Consider the following 19,627-nt stretch of genomic DNA (forward strand, 5'->3'; position numbering starts at 1 on the left):
GCAAGCAGTTAATAACCATTTTGTAACGCTTACTTTCTCTTAGACGAATATAATCACTTGACGTCAGCGGAAAGAAATGAAGAATTAGTATTTCTCTGCTAGAGGTTAAAAGGCGAGTCAAAACCTTTGTTCCCATTTTTACCAACTGAGGATATCCATACACCTAATACTGAGGACAAAATATTAACACAAATATATGTAAATTTCCCCAGGTTTACTGTACAACCGTAATTAAATAACTTCATCCATGGTGTCAGGGCCATAAAAGATAGTACAGAATATGCAATGCTCCTTTTATTGCAATAGTTCAATTAATATGTTGCAAGGGAACATAATTAGTATAAATCAAAAAGCTGCCCGACGCCCTGGACCCCCCCCCCCCTCCCATCCTCCACTGGTGAAGAAATCTGTCCATTTAAAGTTAGGCAGCCACAAAAGTCCAGTCGCCTCTCACGCCTTACATGGCTAGAGTCAGATGCCTGAATGAGACGTAAGACTTAGTGGACAGAGATGCATATTATTACTCACAGATGGCTGTAAATGTGCACCTCAGTCCACTACGTCACATTTAAGCGTTTATGAATTCAGCGGGGTAAGAGAGGCGACCACACCTTTGTAGCTGACAATACAGGAAATGGTTATTATATGCTGATGTGTTACAAAACATCACACTTTTTTTTCACACAACTGGTAATGTTAATTACGGGAACATGCAAATAGACTTCATCCGTACCAGTGCAACTTTGATAGGATGTTTCTCTGTGAACTGCTATCGAATTGATACCCAAACGAAAAGGAACACCCAGAATGTGCAACTACCGCGCCCACCAACTGGTCCAGGGGCAAAAAATTTGACTTAGTCCTGTACCCTTGTCCTTCAACAGATTACTCTCAAACTCGATTTACTTTCTCTCCTAACCCTTGACCCTTCAACCAACTTTGTATCAAATGAGATCAAAACTATTTCAGCTCTGCACAGTGGCTTTCAACTTTGATTCTTTTCAACATTAAATTGCTTTATCGCCGGTAAACCTGAACCAATCCATAAAGTTTAATCTATATCAAATAAAAACTGCATAATTTGGCTTTTTTTTTTTTTTTTTTTTTTTTTTTTTTTACGTGTCCGACTCTGGGCAAAGGCTCAGGGCCTATTTCTTGGGGGCAGTGGCCCATCCCAAGGCCCAGTAGTCCTCCTACACCTCCACATGTCTTGCCATGTGACCTTGACCTAAGACCTATTATTATAAAAGAAACAGGTCAGTTTCTTGGGTGATCCTCAACTCATCCACCAAATTTGATCCAAGTAAAATGTGAACTGTTTTGGTTATATATTTTGCTAAAACACAAACATACTGGTCGAACTCTGACCTTGTCCAGTGACCTTGACCTTTGAATGATCATTCAGAAAATCGAGTGCCTCTGTTCTGGCTTTCCCCTAAACCCTTCCACCAAGTTTGGTTCAGATCTGATCAACACTGTCTTAGTTCACCTTGCTGTGTAACCTTGGCCTTTGATCTTTTCCTGTGAGCTGGAACTTTTATTCAAGTCAACATCGAATCCTTATAGTCCTGCCAATTCTCAACCCTTCCACAAAGTCTGGTCTAAATAATTTTAAAGCTATTAACGTTGCCTTTGCTCTGTGGTCTTGATCACTGACCTGTTGTAAAAAAAAAAAAAAATCAGGTTTATTCCTTTGCTGACCTCGAACCCTTCCACCAAAATTGGTCCAAACCATATCAGAATTGTCTGAGTTACTTTGCCAGCACACACGCACGCACGCACACACACACACACACACACACACACACACACACACACACACACACACACACACTGGTAGACTTTGACCATGCCCTGTGGACATGACCTTTGACTGTTCTCGAATCTGAATCACATCATTGTTTCCTTATCTTTGGCCCTTTCCTAATCTTTAATCTACTCTGGATAAAAGCAGCTTAAACTGATTTTTCTTGGTCAGTGTTTGACCTTATCCTGTGACCTTAATCTTTGATCTGTTGTTCTAAAAACAATAGGTTTACTGATTGGCGACTCTCAACACGTCCATCAAGCTCAGTTCAGTTGATGGGTAAGAGTGTCAAGCTGGGAGGGTGGATCTGATTAGTAACCAAAGAGATTCATGCTTACCTTATAATTAAGGCTCATCGAATTTCATGTAATCACTGCTTAATATTCAAGCTGTGGGAGTGGCACAGTTCCGACGGATGAAAACACACCGACAATAACTTTTAGGTCAAGTGCAGCATCAGAGACTTGGGACGGGGTCATGTCCTTAATTGCACCAACTTGCCTTCCCAATGACACCACTCCCCATGCAACACTTCACCCTGGTATTCCATCTGTTTTATTTTTTTACATGTGTAGTTCAGGTAAGACTTTCTGTACTGAAGGATTAATTCCATATCTACCTAATCCAGTTCGGCATTTTTTTTTTTTTTTTTTTTTTTAGGTGAATAAAGTTGTCTGCATATAACAAGATCTAAAAAATTAAGAAGACAAAATTGTACTGTACTTAATGCGTCAGTAATCTTACATCGCTGATGACGGCATTCATCATACCACCCTGAACCTTTTACTCCATCATCATCAGCAGCAGCAGCATAATCATCATCAAGACCGTTTTTCCTATCTCATGTCAATAATAACCTCTTTAATAAGACAATGTCATTTTGTTTTACTGGTGCTGCTACCATACGATTTTATCAAACCATGAACACCTGTAACATTGCCTCATCTCACAAGCACATCGTTTCCCCGCAATACCTACCCACAACCAAACATCAGCACAACTATGCAGAGTACATAAACAAATACAAACATTTCCAGGGAATGAAGTTTATGACAAGCGTCAACACATGATAGTGTTTGAAATTCTAGCTAGTAATGACCATGCTATACGAAGTTCAGTAGTCAGGTTGTTGGCTGACAGTTTATCAGACAGAGAGATGAAGTTAATGGTTAAATGTCACAATCAGAAAATAATCGTATACATAATATTGCTCGTAGTAGAGGGAGGTGGTGGTGATGGAGCTCTGGTTTCCTTGTTCACTGCAATGTGCTTAGATGATATGACCATGACACTACTGTGCAATCATCTTAGGAATTATTAGTTTTAAGGAAATGACAATATTAGATATAAGGAGGTACTGTCTCTGCAGCCGACTAGTGAACAAATGGAATGACCTGTCATCATACATAGTGCAGTTAAATATTGTATGGTTATGATTTTAAAAAGAAACTTAACAGAGAATGCAGAGACAGGCACAGATACATACGGGTAACTACAGTATAAAGACTCCAATAAATGTCACTCCAAACTTCATCACTAAAACAGCTATCAACCTGTAAACCGTAAACTTAAATGGGCTGGAGACACAGGTTGAAACCCTCTTGCAGAAGTTCGCTGTCAGTAGCATCTGAGTATCTGTGAGTATAATTGTATGTCATGTTCTGCTAGGGGTATACAACTTAGTCCACAACACAGCCTGGTTTGCTGTGGACATACCTGTGGATTTGTGCAACCCATTACTTTTGAACTCAACCTTATTATAGCCTGACTGACTGACTGATATGGCGTCACTGACCAGGCGAATTCAGGCTGATGAGAACATCAGAATCACATCACATTAAGAAAACTAAGATTCTTGACAAAATAAAGTGTGGGGTGAAACGAAAAATTCAGATAATGCTTTCAACCGGAACCTTTTAATCCCATTTCTTGATGGGAGTTTATGGAGTCACACACAAACAGAGAACACTAACAAATTTGCTCCAGTGACAATGGAAGACACAGGTGAACCCCACCTCCGCAAAAGGGGGGTGGGGGTGAAAAGCACACAAGGAGAGATGACCCCCCCAAAACATGGTGCCCGTGAAACAAAAGGAGAGCCATGACACTCTCCAAACACAAGGTGCCACATACGCCATGGAGAGACATGACCTCACAAAAACCATGATGCCAGATACAGCAGTCAAATGTGCAAGTTGGGGGAATAATGTGACGGGTGAAGCGTACCCTCCTACGGAGGTGATCCATTTTCCACTAAAAACCAGAAGCAGTCAGTGAATACAAAATAGTCAACATCAGGAAGGTGTCACCAGTGAGGCTAACACCACAAGTAGCAAACAAAATTCAAGAAGTTGTCACAAGTGAGCTAAATCTGTAAGTAGTAACTAAGGGGTACAAAATGTCAAGATCAGTGGTCATGAAAAGTTTGGGATTCACCCCGATCCAGAAAAGCTGGATTTCCATCTGATCCAGTGACACCTGGCTCTGAAAGCAAGACCTGGGGTAAAAGAAAATATCTGATCCTTAATACCACTTACACCCAACAAAATATATTCACCCGGAAACAAATGAAAGTCTATATTGAGGGTCTTGCCCTCAACTTGGACAGGAACATTCCTAACGCAGGAAACCACTTGATACACCTCTTGGCTGAAGGCAAAGTATCGCGGTATGGGCGGCTCTACAACATCCACCTTCAGGCCAAGTCTCCTGGCCTCATTTATTGGTAGTAAATTGAAGTAGGCACCAGTATCCATCTTCACATCTCGAAACACTTTATCATTAATTTGGACTGTTTTCCTAAACCGACGGATACTAAATTCGGGTTTCACCTCCGGCACCCTGAAGGTCAACACTAGGCAAGACTCAGAGGTGTTCAGACTACACCTGCACGACTTTAAAAAACTCATTCCTAAAATTGCATAGGGCGCATCAACCCGACCGTCTGCCATCAGATCCATAACAACATTCACTGGCCCGCTCACCGATTGCAACAATATCTCCACCTTTTTCTTGCAAGGAATTTCGCCAAATTTTTTGTCCAAGGGATAAAAGGCGTCCACTAAACCATATTGTTGAATAGCCTTAACTGTGATCAGACTGATCTCAGCCCCTGTGTCTATTATGAAAGGTACGCACACATTTTGAATCTTGATATCAACACTGAGTTTGGGTTTCCCCGTCAAATTTGTCCAAGTCAGAGGAATATTTGTAGTATGACATCATGAATTCACTGTGAAATGCAGAATATGGTAATTTGTTTTACAAACAATCAGGTAAATCAATGTATAAAACAAATTACAAGCGAAAGAATAGACAAAAACTTCTCGTACGTTTTACCTCAAAGAGCATTCGGTAAAGACTGAAGTGGAGCTTTTTTTTTTTTTTTTTTTTATATAGGAAGTTGGGGGAAAAAGAGAGTAGAGGGGAAGGGATAGTAAGAGAGAGGAAGGAAGGGGGAGTAGATAGCTGGTGGGCTGACCACCGTGCTTTTGTTTTGTATAATGTTATTGAGTTAAGCTAGCTAGCTATTTGAGTTTGGTTGAGTTGATTTGGTTTAGGTCGTATTTAGGTGGTTTTATCGTGTTGGAAGATTGAGTATTTTGGGTAGAAATCAGTGCGTCACTTATCGGTTTTAGTTTAGGTTGGGTATATACGGGTATAGTTTGGGTAACTAGTTTAGGGTCGTAGACGGCTTAGCAAATCTCGGTCACTCTCTGTCTGGCTCCCGCGGCGATAACACCTCTGCCGCATCACTCCCAGTAACAGCTCTGTCTGTATCCTGGAGTTAGTGAAACCAGGTTTCACACTCCCTAGAGTTTATCGCCACCACCAAACGACTTTATTTCTGACTATTTCACACTTGTACGTTCAGCTGCTGGACAGCCTCTCTCCTCTGTCTCTGTTTTTTCTCGGCCTGCCGTGTAGTGTCCCTCACCGTAGTACGACGCCGAACCCTGAAGGGGTGCCGCAGGGCACTTCCACGAAGGGGGGCCTTTAGGGCCTGGTTAAAGGAGGCGGTGAGGGCGGCAACTTTCTGACAGGGCTAGGAGTAGGCATGTCCCTCACGGGGCAGTGACGGGGCCTCCCTCGGCGCCCTTTAGAGGGCGGGGAAAACTCCCCCCGTTACTGTAGGGTTTGTGTTGGCCGAGTTTTTTATTCCCCCCCCCCTTTTTTTTCCCTATATCTAGTTTATTTTAACTTGTTAGGTCTGTCTGAGGAATTAATTTGCATAGCCAATTAGTTCTGTGGCAGCCCTGACTTAGTTTTTCTAAACTAAATACCACTCCCGACTGCGTGCCTTCATTCAGCACAATTTCCCTTAGGTCTCTTTCGGCCTTGCAAGTGGCCGCTCCCTTCAAGAGAGAGGAGACAAGAAGCTAAGAAGTGTTAGGTAGGATGGACCACCTTTAAGTCCTCCTTTTTTATACTCTCACAATGGGAAAAGTCAAAATCTTGCACCAGTCCCCTTAGGACAACTCAACAAAACTAAAACTCCTCGAGTTAGTTGCTGCCTTCAATATCAAGATCAACGCTCTCCACTCTTCCAGGGAAGCTATTATTGTGTCTACCCCCTCTGAATTCGACTCTGATGAACTGCTTTCAGACAAACTCAAGACGCCTCTAGAACAACAAGGATTTACAACAGTTCTTCCCCCTGAAGTCAAGGCCAACAGAAGCATTATCTGCTCCAAAATTGATGACAAAATCTACTGCCATTCTGACGACGAAACAGCCACAGAAATTATGAGGAATAACACCTGGGCTAAGGTCATAAAGGTAACAAAATTTGGCAAGGACAACCTTCTCAAAGTACAATTTGAAGACATCAAAATGGCTCAGAAGGCTCTGGAGGGCATCAAACTATTTCACCTATGCATTAGTAATCAACAAATCGAGGCAGAAAAGTACGTCAACATTTCTATCTGTTTTAAATGTTATGCCCTAGAATCTCACAGCACCAAAAACTGCCCCCAACCAAAAGACTTCAAAATATGCTCCAAGTGCTCGTCCACAGACCATACCTGGAAAAACTGCACCTCTCTAACAAAAAAATGCATAAACTGTGGAGAACAACACCGCACTTTGGCCATGAAATGCCAGAAGAGCAAGGAAATAGTAAAAAACAAAATGACCACCCCCCAGAACTCCACAACCCGCCCGGGCGTCACCTATGCTCAAGCTACGCAACAATCTAATCCCAACAGCCCCCCCCCCCTCCAAAAACCAAAATTACAGTTTCTCTACTATGGTACATCAGAACACCAAAATTTCGGAATACATGGTGCTCATTATCAATGCTCATCTGAATGAACTTGCCAATCCAGGCAGCTTTAATTCAACCTTTGAAGAAAGCTTCAAACTCAACAACCTCCCCATCATACATCTGCCCTCTAACCCCCCCTCAGATAAAATCATGCAAGCTCTCCTACCATCAATAGCTAATAACCACCTCACCCTCCCTTCTGTAAACTCTCCTGCTAGTACCACACCTTCACCCCCCCCCCCTTATCAACAAGCACCACTCACAGAAGTAGATACCATCTCTACAGCAAACAAAGAACACACCAAAGTCCCCACACCCACTCTACACCCCGCAGAATCATCATCGCTCCACATAACAGAAACCTTTACCTCAAACACCAACATCTTAGAGGGTGCTACCGCTGTAGACATCCAGGAAAATGACACATCTGAAGAAGAACTTGACTTCCTAGAAAAAGAAAAAAGAAACAGACAAACAGAGGTGATATTACTGCCATCCATATGGAAACCCAACAAAATTTACAACACCAGAGAAATAAATAGAGCTTGCAAAGAGAACAAAGCCATGGTTAAAAAGCAACAAAAAACACTACAACAAGATGCAGCACCAGACGAGATCAGAGCCATCTCTGAAAAATACAATAATATTCAAGACTCCATCAGAATGGCCAATAACGAGGAAGAGAAATTCCTTCTACACAGCCTAGAAAACGGCAACAAATCCACTCTACCCCATAACAATAGACCACAAAGATCCAGAAATGAAAATCCTGCAACATAATGTATTAAACTGGTCCGGCAGAAACCTAGGCCTCATAAACACCTATAAAACCACTGATTCTGACATAATACTAATAAACAGCCATGGAATTTCATCACACTCTACACTAAAAATCCCAGGATACACCACCCACAAAAGAAACTCATATAACCGACCAATGGATGGCTCAGCTATGGCCATAAAGAACAACATAACTCATAAAATACAAGACCATTTCATCTCAGACATGATTGGCGTAGAAATTTCAACACACACCGGTAAAATCATAATAGCCACTGTTTATCTTCCACCCAGCCGGCCTTACTTACCAACCCCTGATTTCGTTAATTAAAAAAAAAAAACATACCTGTTTATTTAATAGGGGATCTAAATGCAAAACACCATCTCCTGGGTACTAGAAACACAAATACTGTAGGTACACAACTCGCTAGACTCATTTCAGATTCCACATTGAAACACTTAGGCCCTCATTTCCCCACTTTTCATTTCCACAACTCTAGCACCACCCCAGACATAGCACTAAGTAACCTCAACACATACCATAACATACTCTTCACACCTGGCCCCCTAACTACTAGTGACCATATCCCAATAATAGCCACCATCACTACTACACCCATACATGTTCCTACCCAACCTAGACCCAACTTTGCCCTGGCAATCTGGGAGAGATTCAAAGAAGAATTGAACACAGCATTTTTAAACTTCCCTGACGAAAATAGAGGCACACTAGAAATAGATATGGCTTTAGACAACTGGTATTCAAAAATCCACTCCGCCGTACATAACAACATCCCCACTACCACTTACAGACCAATCACTCACCCCAGACTCAGCAGAGAGACACAAAACTTAATCAACCAGTTCAATGCCCTCACAACTCACTCCCAAACACACGGTTGGACACTAGCACACTACAGACGATACAAATCACTCCAGACACTACTCCATACCGCTCTCATCACAGAACAAAACACACACTGGGCCAATGTCATCAACAATACAGCTAACACTTACAGAGATCCATCTACATTTTGGAGAAAAATAAAAGCCCTCTCTGGCAACCATAATCCTGACCCTCACTATATTCTAGACTCAAACGGCTCCAGACAACACCCCCCCCCCCCAGGGAAAAGAGGCTGTACATAGAGAATACTGGGAATCCATATTCCTGGAGGAAAATGAGGATCAACATGACAACATACAAGATCCCAATATCAGAGAATTCCTCACCACAAATATTGACAGACTCTCACCCTATCATACTGCTGACCCATCCAGACTAGACTCAGAAACCATATTCACCACCCCTATTACTGAAGCAGAAGGTACCGCAATCATTAGTAAAATGAAAAAGACATGCCCAGGAGAAAGCGGTTTCAATAAAACAATTCTGGCTAACCTCCCCAGTATTGCTAAAATCAAACTAGCCCAAATCTTCAACGCCACCATTTCTGCAGGCTATTTTCCCGATAAATTCAAAACTGACACCCTGAAACTTATACCAAAAAACAACAATAATCCCCACTAAGTCATCAATTATAGACCAATATCACTATTAGAAGTTCCCGGTAAAATTCTTGAGAATATAATCAACAAACGTCTTCGATCCCACTTAGAACACAATAACCTCTACCATAAACATCAATATGGTTTTAGATTTAACTGAGGTGGAGCAAGTGTTGCCCCTCATTTAAATTCCTCCGTTTGCTATGTGCTTCGTTTTCTGTATTGGGTTTTAAAAGATAACCATAATAAAATAAACACCATTATTCTTTTATAAAGTCAATAGCGACTAATCACTTTGTGCATAATTTTCGAAATGAAACAAAACATGTAGGCTGGAAATGACAATCGTAGCTCGAGATTTCTCTAGGGTGGTAATCAGCCACAATTAACCTTGAAGTACTGCACAAATATTCAATTGATACCGATGTCCATTATATGTCATTTACAAGAAATAGTGGTAAAACAAAAAAAATCTCTTGTTGTATAAGGACTCTGTACCTTTTACAACAATAAATAATCAATCAACATGACGGAGTCAGACCATCTCAACCCTAGGACACAACTATAAACACGGTCCAAGGAATTCAAAACACTCTGGCTGCAGAAACCATTGTACAGGTATGTGCATCATTCTATAATGACGAAAAGAAAATGTGTAGCAGGAAATAAAAAAAAACTTATGAACAATGCACATGAAAATGAACGAAAGCGTACCAAAAGGAAAGGGAAGATCACTACTGGAAGAAACTGACGTCTTTTTTTTTTCTTTTAACTGTATTGGTGTCTTTAAAAAATGTGTATGTGCTCTGTATACCCTTACAACAATGAACATTTCAATCAGTCAACACTCACTGTTAAGTCACTTTAACCAGCTATTGTAACGAGCATTGTTTGCAAACTTTCGTGGAAATAATGAGGCAATAATAAATCATGTTGCAGGTCGAACAGATTCATCAGTAATGAACAGCAAGGCTTCGTATCACACAGATCTACAGCTCTGCAGTTACTAAGAGTGATGGACACATGGATGTGATATGTTTGGACTTTATGAAGGCCTTGGACAATTTTCACATAACCTTCCTTTTAAGATTGAAAGCTTTAGAATAAAAGAAGAGCTTTTTCAGTTGATTACATAATTTTTGACAGGCAGAATGCAGAGAGTTCTTGTAAATGATGCATATTCTAAATGGAAACCAATGATTAGTGAAAAAAGTTGCTCCATTTCTATGAAAGGCAGCATAAATATCGCGGTGAACTACAGACCTGCATCACTGACAAGCATAGCAGTTAGGCTTATGGAGACACTAGAAAGTGATGCAGCACCCATAATTAGAAACAATGGTATATATAATTATATGATTTCAGGAGCAAGAGGATCTATCTTGTTAATCTGCTTATTTACCTGGCTGATGTAATTAAAGCAATGGGCAGGTGAATGAGTAGATGTCAACTATCTAGACTGCCTTTGATAGAGTACATCACATAACAGGGCGGCATTTAGCGCCGCAGAGGCCCTGAGCCAGCAAATGGTGGAGGCCTCTACCCTCTTGTTTGTAACTTTGTATTACAAAACACTATGGTAATGCATTACGTTTTTTACTTAATCAGCGATCCGTACGAACAGACTCAATGTGGTTCATGCTATGAACACAGGTAATTTCATGCATGCAGCTTTTACTATGGGTTTGTGATATGACATACAAAGCAATCATTACACTGCTAGAACAACATAATTTTACACATTTCGTATCAACTTGTACTTTATACATTTTTACCTACATGGAGAAAGTTTGTAGCGGAAGTTATAGAAGAACTTTAAAGCATTTTATTGTCTTCATTTCAGTAACAACTGCATGCTTTACCTAAGTCACTGTTGCGTGACGATTTCCAAGTTACAGCCTTTCATCCTCAGACAATTGCTAATAGAGAGAGAGAGAGAGAGAGAGAGAGAGAGAGAGAGTACCATAAAACATGCAAATAAAAGCATGGAAGAACTCGCTGAGAGGCTTCTACTCTTATGGAAGAACTGACCAGCAGAGACGAACGAAAGATGAGAACGGTGCTTAGTCAACAAAAGTAAGTCAACACACTTTCCTACATAAAAAGGTAAATATCTTGTTGGTTTGTGAGGAAATGGTGATTATATGGTTATTCTGTTGACCTTTTTTTTTTTTTTTTTTTTTTTTTTTTTGCTGGTCGTAGTGTAAGTACAGTCAGTGTCAGTAATGCAAAGGGCCTTCCCATCCTTGGCAGAGCTTTCAGTTTCTGCCACATTTGCAGTGCAGGTCCACACAATATGTCTTGTGAAGATATTGGTTCTGAATTAAAAAAAAAAAAAAACTAATTTGCTTCCACTTCCCTCTATTTAGGATGGTATCAACATGCACACGGGAAAGGGGACTGGAATTTAAAAAAAAAAAGAAGAAGAAAAAATCAAGGAAAAACATCGATCATTCACCTTTCATGTAGTCTGTCACTCATTCGCTCACTTTTTTTTTTTTTTATGTGTCCGACTCTGGGCATAGGCTTCACAGGCTGCTTTCAAGGCCCAGTTGTCCTACATACCATACACCTCCACGTGTCACCACTTGGGCGCTAACACCCACCGTCCATATTGAATACATGCTAGGGCTGTCTCATACACGACTGGTGTATTGGTATTAGCTGGGGTATTTTTATGACATGTCGGCGCATTTTTTGGTAGATCAGTAAAGTCTGCTTTTATGAAATTCAAATCCATAAACTGTTCCCTCTCCCAGCCGGGATTCAGTATTGCGTCCATTAGGACTGCAGGCCACGTCTCTACCGATTCAGCCACCGCCTCTCTATGGCTGCGTTTCATACACAAATGGCCCAGCACAACATCCACAACCAGGACCCGCTGACCAAGGCCCGTAGTCTTGTCTGTTAAGGAGACTCCCTGACATCTATTATTTAGCAATTTATTTTTGGATATGGCCATTAATAGTCTTTTGTACGATATTTTTGCAGAGTACCCCAGCCGCTTCATTCATGGACCAACCCACTAATTCACCATCGTCCCTTCCCCATAAACCGTATCGGATCAGCTCATTTTATCCCTTGTACACCTTTCACCCCGCCCCACCCCCCATGGAAGTCCTGGCCACTGCTTGACGGAGCCCCCCTAACCCCATCTCCCCACCTCTTCCTTGGTCCACTCTCCCCCCTTACACCCCATACTTCTGCCTTGTACCACCTTCAGCAGTCTATCACCGTCCATTCTTTCACTTAACAACCCCTGGCACTGCTCTTTCCCGGAAACGTCTTTCATAACCACTCCAGTCTCTCACTCTGTCACTTCTTGCCGTATTAAAACCATCTACTTCGCATATCACAAACATTTCATCTGTAGTGCCACAATATTTTTTTTTTCTTTTGCACTTTAAGGTAAAAACTTTGCATTCGCACAGTTATTTTTGCCTTTCCCTCGAACATTCCAATCTTTGCCTGCCTTGTCACTGGCCTCTACTTCCATACACCCCTCAGTGCCCCCAGTATCTTGCTTACTCCCCGTACTCTGTAACACACCCGTGCTCTGGCCGCCATCCGCTTTCATGTCGAGACCTAGATATCTGAAACTACTTCTCCCAAAGCTTTTCCTTGTAGTCCACACATATTCTCCTATTACCATCTTCTTCTTTATTGCTTCATATCACCCACATATAACCACATTCATCGCAACTTCCTCTTTTTACACACCCCACCAAACTCAGTCACTTCCTCTCCAAATTCTAAGAAGGCCAATCAGCAAACAGGCATTAGAGGAAACCTGAAGAAGTGGTTAACTAGGTTCTTGCCAGACAGAGTCATCATAATGTCTCCTGTACGCAAAACTGGTGACTGCACAGGCAGAACCGTCGTGTATGGGTGTGATTGAAGGTTTGCGTAAATAGGAGTATCCAACATAGTCTGATATTTTCTCGTCAGTCATGATGCTTGTACAATCATGCCTGATGGTGTATGGGAATGACTGTGCAATATTACTGTTCTACAAAAGGGTCGTGTGTGAATTTTGATCATATGCCAGTCCTTCATCAGCACTCTTCCTTTCCTTTGTTCTTGGGTTGTAAGGTCTCTAGAGCAAGAATTATTGCAATACATGCGGCCTCAGTAACGTACTCAATCTTACAAGGTACGCCACACAAGGCAATTGAACACTGCACAGTCTCGTTATGCGTGCAAAAAACAATGATTGCACAATGACCATGACTGTGCATTCATGAATGACCGTGTATGGAGCCCTTCTCAGACTGGTTACCTGTACGTAGCAGGGTCACTGGCCCAGAAATTTGTGTTGGGACCAATCTACGGTACATCAATAACCTGCCACGTAATTTGGAATCAGAGGCCAGTCCTTTCGCAGATGAAATCAAGATTTACAGAACGATCAAGTCTTAGGCTAACATTGAGATTCTTCAGTGAGATATGGACAGACTGAGTGACTGCAGCACTAAATGGTTATTGTCACTTGACGCTGACAGTTAAAAGACCATGCACTTTGGTAGTCACAATCATTATGTAGAATACAGACTCACTGGTTGACCTCTGGGGCAATCTGTATCAGAAAAGGACCTGGGGCTAATTTGACCCACTCACCTGAAATCCAGCTTACATGAAGCAGCTGTCGCAGTAATGACCAAAAGGATAGAAAGGATCATCTTGAGGAGCTTTACCCATATGGATAAAAAAAGATACTGTTACCCCTATATAAACCTGTATTTAAACCTTTACGATGTTATGGAGTTCAAAGTTGGTCTCCCTATCTTGCCAGGAATATGCAGTTGTTGCAGCAGCTCCAGCAAAAGCAAAAAATAAAAATAAACAAATAAATAAATAAAAAAATAAAAATAAATAAACTACGTCCCTGGGATTGTTGATTTAAGCTATGGGAAGAGATGCGTAGCGTTATGGTTACAGACACTCAGGCAAAGAAGGAGGGGGAAATGACTGAAGTGAATAAGTTACTGCTTGGATGTGAGGATATTCCCTTCTCCAAATTCATCTTCTTAAGCACTACAGGACTTAGAGGACACAATACGAAGCTTGCCAGACCAGACCATTGGAGGAGTGTGTTTCTTAAAAGGGAATTGGCTCACTGTTAGAGTAATAGAGAAGTGGAACCACATACTCCAAAGTGTAGTAACAGCTCCATCTACAGCCAGTTTTAATTCAAGGTATGATAAATATGTGAAATTTAGGCTAACACATGTCTCGGAGGTCGGAACAGTACAATTAAGAAGACATTTCATTTCTCCACTTGATACATCACTAGTACAGGTATGCATCACAGCACCGAAATACACACTAGATGTTTCTTGGACTTTCAGAATATTTAAAATACTAGGACGCTATTTTCTCTCTAGACTATCAGGTACTTTACTGCTGTTTGTACGAGAAAAGTGTAGCTACATAAATTCATTCAGCACTAAAAATCACCCGAGAACAGTAGGCAAAATACAAGCATAGTGGACATTTGGAGGATACAGGCACACTGGAGGCAGCTACTGTGTAACCTGCATCAAATTTGTGCAGGGGAGTAGAATCATTTACTTACTTAAAGGTCCTCATTCTTCCTGGGGTGGGCAAGGAGCTGTGGTTAACGACGGCGACAACGACGACGGTGATGATGATGATGATGATGATGACCCAATTGTACTTAAGCTCCACAACTACACAACGTATTTTACAGTTCATTTTTATCACCCCTAGACAGTTTTTACTCATGTTAAGATGGGCTTTTCCAGCTTGTTAAATAAAACCTTTAATTTTTTCTGTATTAGGGACGCTTCTAAGATGAAGAGAAACATCAGGCAACACCAGAGACAATTAAAGTAACCATCATATTCAAGACGTTAACCCATTCAGAGATTATTCAGACTGATTTTATTTAACTGATCAAATTAATAACCATGCTATTCCCTGCTGCCTCAGGTGTAACCCTCCTCTCTAACTATCTTTTTTCTGCTCTCTGTCCTCCGCGACTTTCCTTCTGTCATGCTGTTTTTTGCATTCTCTACCTATCATTCTTTTCCTTCTTATTTCACTTTCCCTCCCGCCCTTCCATCTCCTACACCCTCCGACCCTCCTTCTCATCCCAAAACTGCATCCCTCTCCCACACGTCGCCCTTACAGAGGAGTAATGTTTGGTGAGAGGGGTAAGTCTAGGGAGGATGGCGCCGAGTTTAGCTTACTCTACCCTCACCCTCAGCTCTCACCCTCACTCTTCCCCTCACCCTCATTGCACCACCACCAAGGAACACACAGGCCTACACCTAAACTTGCACCTACACTTACACGTACATATGCACATACACACCTATAAGTAAACGGCGCATGTAAGTTCTGATATTTGACCTTGAATGAGTGGTACTGAGTTTGGGTCGAAATCTGAGATCAAAGAATTTCTCGAGGGATAATGGTTGATGGGTACGATTCCAACACACACACACACACACACACACACACACACACACACACACACACACACACAATCATTTTTTTCTCAGACACGAACATACGGAGCAAAAGTGAACAATTGGACCACACTGACTAGGCTACACAATTCGTTAGGTGGAGGCAATAGTAACTGAAGACTTTGCCACCACTACCTTCTTCCTCCTACAACACGACCACTCCCCCCAGCAGACTCTCATGTTACGTCACCTTGTCTCTGAGGCGTGTGTAATGTTCCGGTTGATGATGTTATGGGTAAGTTCGTGATATAGATAATAAAAAAAAAAAAAATTTGCAGATGGTTAGGCTTGTGAGGTAGATTTCAATGTTCACCACCACCTTTAGCTCTCCTCTCCTTTCACTGATCCACCTGGTGAACAAGCCTACATCTTTTCTATCCTTAATGACCTAGAGCAGCTTGTACAGCACCCTACCCGTATCCCTGACCGCCTTGGAGAGAGCTCCAACATACTTGACCTCTTCCTCACAACTAATCCTTCTGCTTACTCTGTTAATTTTTTCTCTCCGTTGGGCTCCTCCGATCACAACCTTATTACCTTAACCTGTTCTATCACTCCGGTACGGCCTGCGGACCCTCCAGGGAAGCGTCGTCTGCGGCATTTTGGAGCCGCGGACTGGGAGGCCCTCAGGCAGTACTTCTTTGATTTTCCCTGGAATGATTATTGCTTCCATGGCCGTGAGCCATCTGAGTGTGCCTTGCGCATTACGGGTTATTCTCTCGGGCATGGAAGCATACATTCCTTTCTCATATCCTTTGACTAACGCAAGAAAGCCTTGGTTTAATCACGCTTGTTCTAATGTTGTCCGCAACAAGGAGAGGGCCTACAAAAGGTACCGGAGCCAACCCACCCCTGAATCACATCATCTTTACGTTTCTGCCCAGAATCGTGCTAAGTCTGTTCTTCGCTCTGCTAAAAATAATTTCATCCGTACTAAATGCTCTCAACTCTCCAACTCGAATTCTTCCTGCTCCTTCTGGCACCTTGCCAAAAACCTTTCTAACAACTTTACCTCATCATCCTTCCCTCATCTTTTCTACTCTGATGGTTCTGTAGCTATTTCTTCTATTGATAAAGCAGATCTCTTCGCACAGACTTTCTCCTCCAATTCCACCTTAGACGATTCCGGTGCTGTTCCTCCATCACTTCCCCCCTATGACTTCCTCATGGCTGACATTAAAATGTCTTCAGCTGAGGTATTTTCTGCCATCACTGGCCTCAGTACTAACAAGGCATATGGGCCTGATGGGGTCCCTCCTGTTGTTCTCAAGAACTGTGCATCTGTGCTTACATCCTGCCTGGGCAAACTCTTTCTCCTTTGTCTGTCAACTTGTACCTTTCCTTCTTGCTGGAAGTTTGCTCTCATTCAGCCAGTCCCAAAGAAGGGTGACCACTCCCAACCCTCCAGCTATCGTCCAATTGCTTTAACGTCCTGTATTTCAAAAGTTTTCGAGTCAATTCTCAATAGAAAATTTTAAGGCATCTTTCCTATCACTACCTTCTTTCCGATCGTCAGTACGGGTTCCGTCAGGGACGCTCCACTGGCGATATTCTCACCTACCTTTCAGACTCCTGGTCATCCTCCTTTCGGGACTTTGGCGAAAGCTTTGTCATTGCACTTGACATCTCAAAGGCTTTCAATCGAGTCTGGCATAAATCTTTAATTTCCAAACTGCCCTCCTACGGTTTCTATCCTTCTATCTGTGCCTTCATCGCTAGCTTCCTTTCTGGTCGTTCTATAGCCACTGTTGTAGACGGCCATCGTTCTTCTCCTAGATCTATCAACAGTGGTGTTCCTCAGGGCTCTGTCCTATCACCAACTCTCTTCCTTTTATTCATCAATGATCTTCTAAGCTGTACATCTAACCCTATCCATTCATATGCTGATGACTCCACCCTTCACCTTTCCATCCGGTTCCCGCAACGCCCATCTCAGCAGTTACTTCAACAAATAAGGGATGAGGCTATGGCACACCTAATGTCTGACTTGGCTCGTATCTCTGACTGGGGTAAAAATAATATGGTTGTTTTTAATGCATCTAAGACTCAGTTCTTACACCTATCAACCCGACAAAATCTTCCACAGGTATACCCACTAATGTTTAATAATATTCAGCTTAATCCTGCATCATCCTTGAACATGCTTGGGGTTTCATTTAATCGGGACTTATCTTGGAAAGATCATATTACATCTCTTATAAAATCTGCTTCCAAGAGATTGGGTGTGCTTAGCCGACTCCACTCTTTCTTTACCCCTGCACAGTTGTTGACTCTATACAGGGGTTTTATCCGCCCCTGTGTGGAGTACAACTCTCATGTGTGGGGAGGCTCCCCATATACAGCTCATCTCAATAGGGTGGAGTCAAAGGCTTTTCGTCTCATTAACTCTCCTCCTCTTACTGACTCCCTTCAACCTCTGTCTCTTCGCCGCACTGTTGCATCTTTATCTCTTTTCTATCGCTACTTTAATGGTCACTGCTCCTCTGAACTGTCTGCTTGCATTCCTCCACCTCTACGACGGGCGCGTAGCACCCGTCTGGCAGCAAACTCTCATCTCTTTTCCGTCCAACTCTCTAATGCAAGAGTTAACCGTTACTCCCAGTCTTTCATTTATGCAACAGATCAACTCTGGAACTGTCTCCCTCTGTCTGTATTTCCTGTTGCCTATGATCTCCAGTCTTTCAAACGCAGTGTGTCCAGGAATCTCAAAATGATCGGATCTTGAATTTGGCTCTCTATTGTATTTTGTTTTTCTCCTGGAGGGAACTGTTACTGCGGGCTCATGGCCTTTGGTTCCTTCTTCCTCGCATAAAAAAAAAAAAAGTGAATGAGTATCTGGCCAAACACTGGATATTCTCTTGAGCTGTTCTAATTCTATCGTGTTTTCTCATTTCTTACTTCCTGATCCATATCTCACCACATCCTAAAGTGAGCCATTGAGGTCAAGATGATGATGATGATGATGATGATGTTCTCCCTCAGATCTGTATATATGAAGCGCATTTATGAAGAATATGGAGATTTCATAGTTCCCAACACCCTCTTCCCTCTCCTCTTTCCTCTTCCCCCCACCTCCCCCTTTTCCCTCCCCAACGCATTCCCCCCTCCCACCTCTTCTTCCGCTCACCACCTTCCCCTTCCCTCTCACCTCCCCATCCCTTCCCTGCCTCCTCCTCTCTCCACTCCCATCCACTTCTTTCCCTTCCCCACTCCACATACTCCAGATTATCGCCAAGTGGAGGGACGCCAGTCAACCTGAAAATGTGTAATAATTCATCTCAGATTTTTAGCGATATTTCTTAGGGTTTACAAATTGGGTGAGAGAGAGAGAGAGAGAGAGAGAGAGAGAGAGAGAGAGAGAGAGGCTATCATATATCCATTTATAATCCCTCTCTCCCCTTACTCAGACACACACACACACACACACACACACACACACACACACCTGAACTAATCAAGCTGGGTTTGTGGTAGGGGTACTGGAGTGGTAACCTGCAGCATTACCACCCTGCCCTTACTCTCATTAAACACCACATTTTTTACCCAAAGACAAAATCTCTTCGCTGTGAGTCCCCTAATGCCTTCAGCCCGGATATGTCTTTTACGCACTCATATTCTTGTTCTTTCCATCCCCACAAGATATGACTGCATGAAGAAACGATCTCTGAAACTGAAAAGAGTTAATGAAGGCTGCAACTAACCCCTCCATCTTCAAGAATGTCCTCTAAGGTGAAAAGAAGCCTGTGTAGAGGAGATTATGATACAAAGACG

This window comes from Coenobita brevimanus, chromosome 97, assembly GCF_032717465.1.
Source record: "Coenobita brevimanus isolate Jiangsu-jjx chromosome 97, ASM3271746v2, whole genome shotgun sequence".
NCBI lineage: Eukaryota > Metazoa > Arthropoda > Malacostraca > Decapoda > Coenobitidae > Coenobita > Coenobita brevimanus.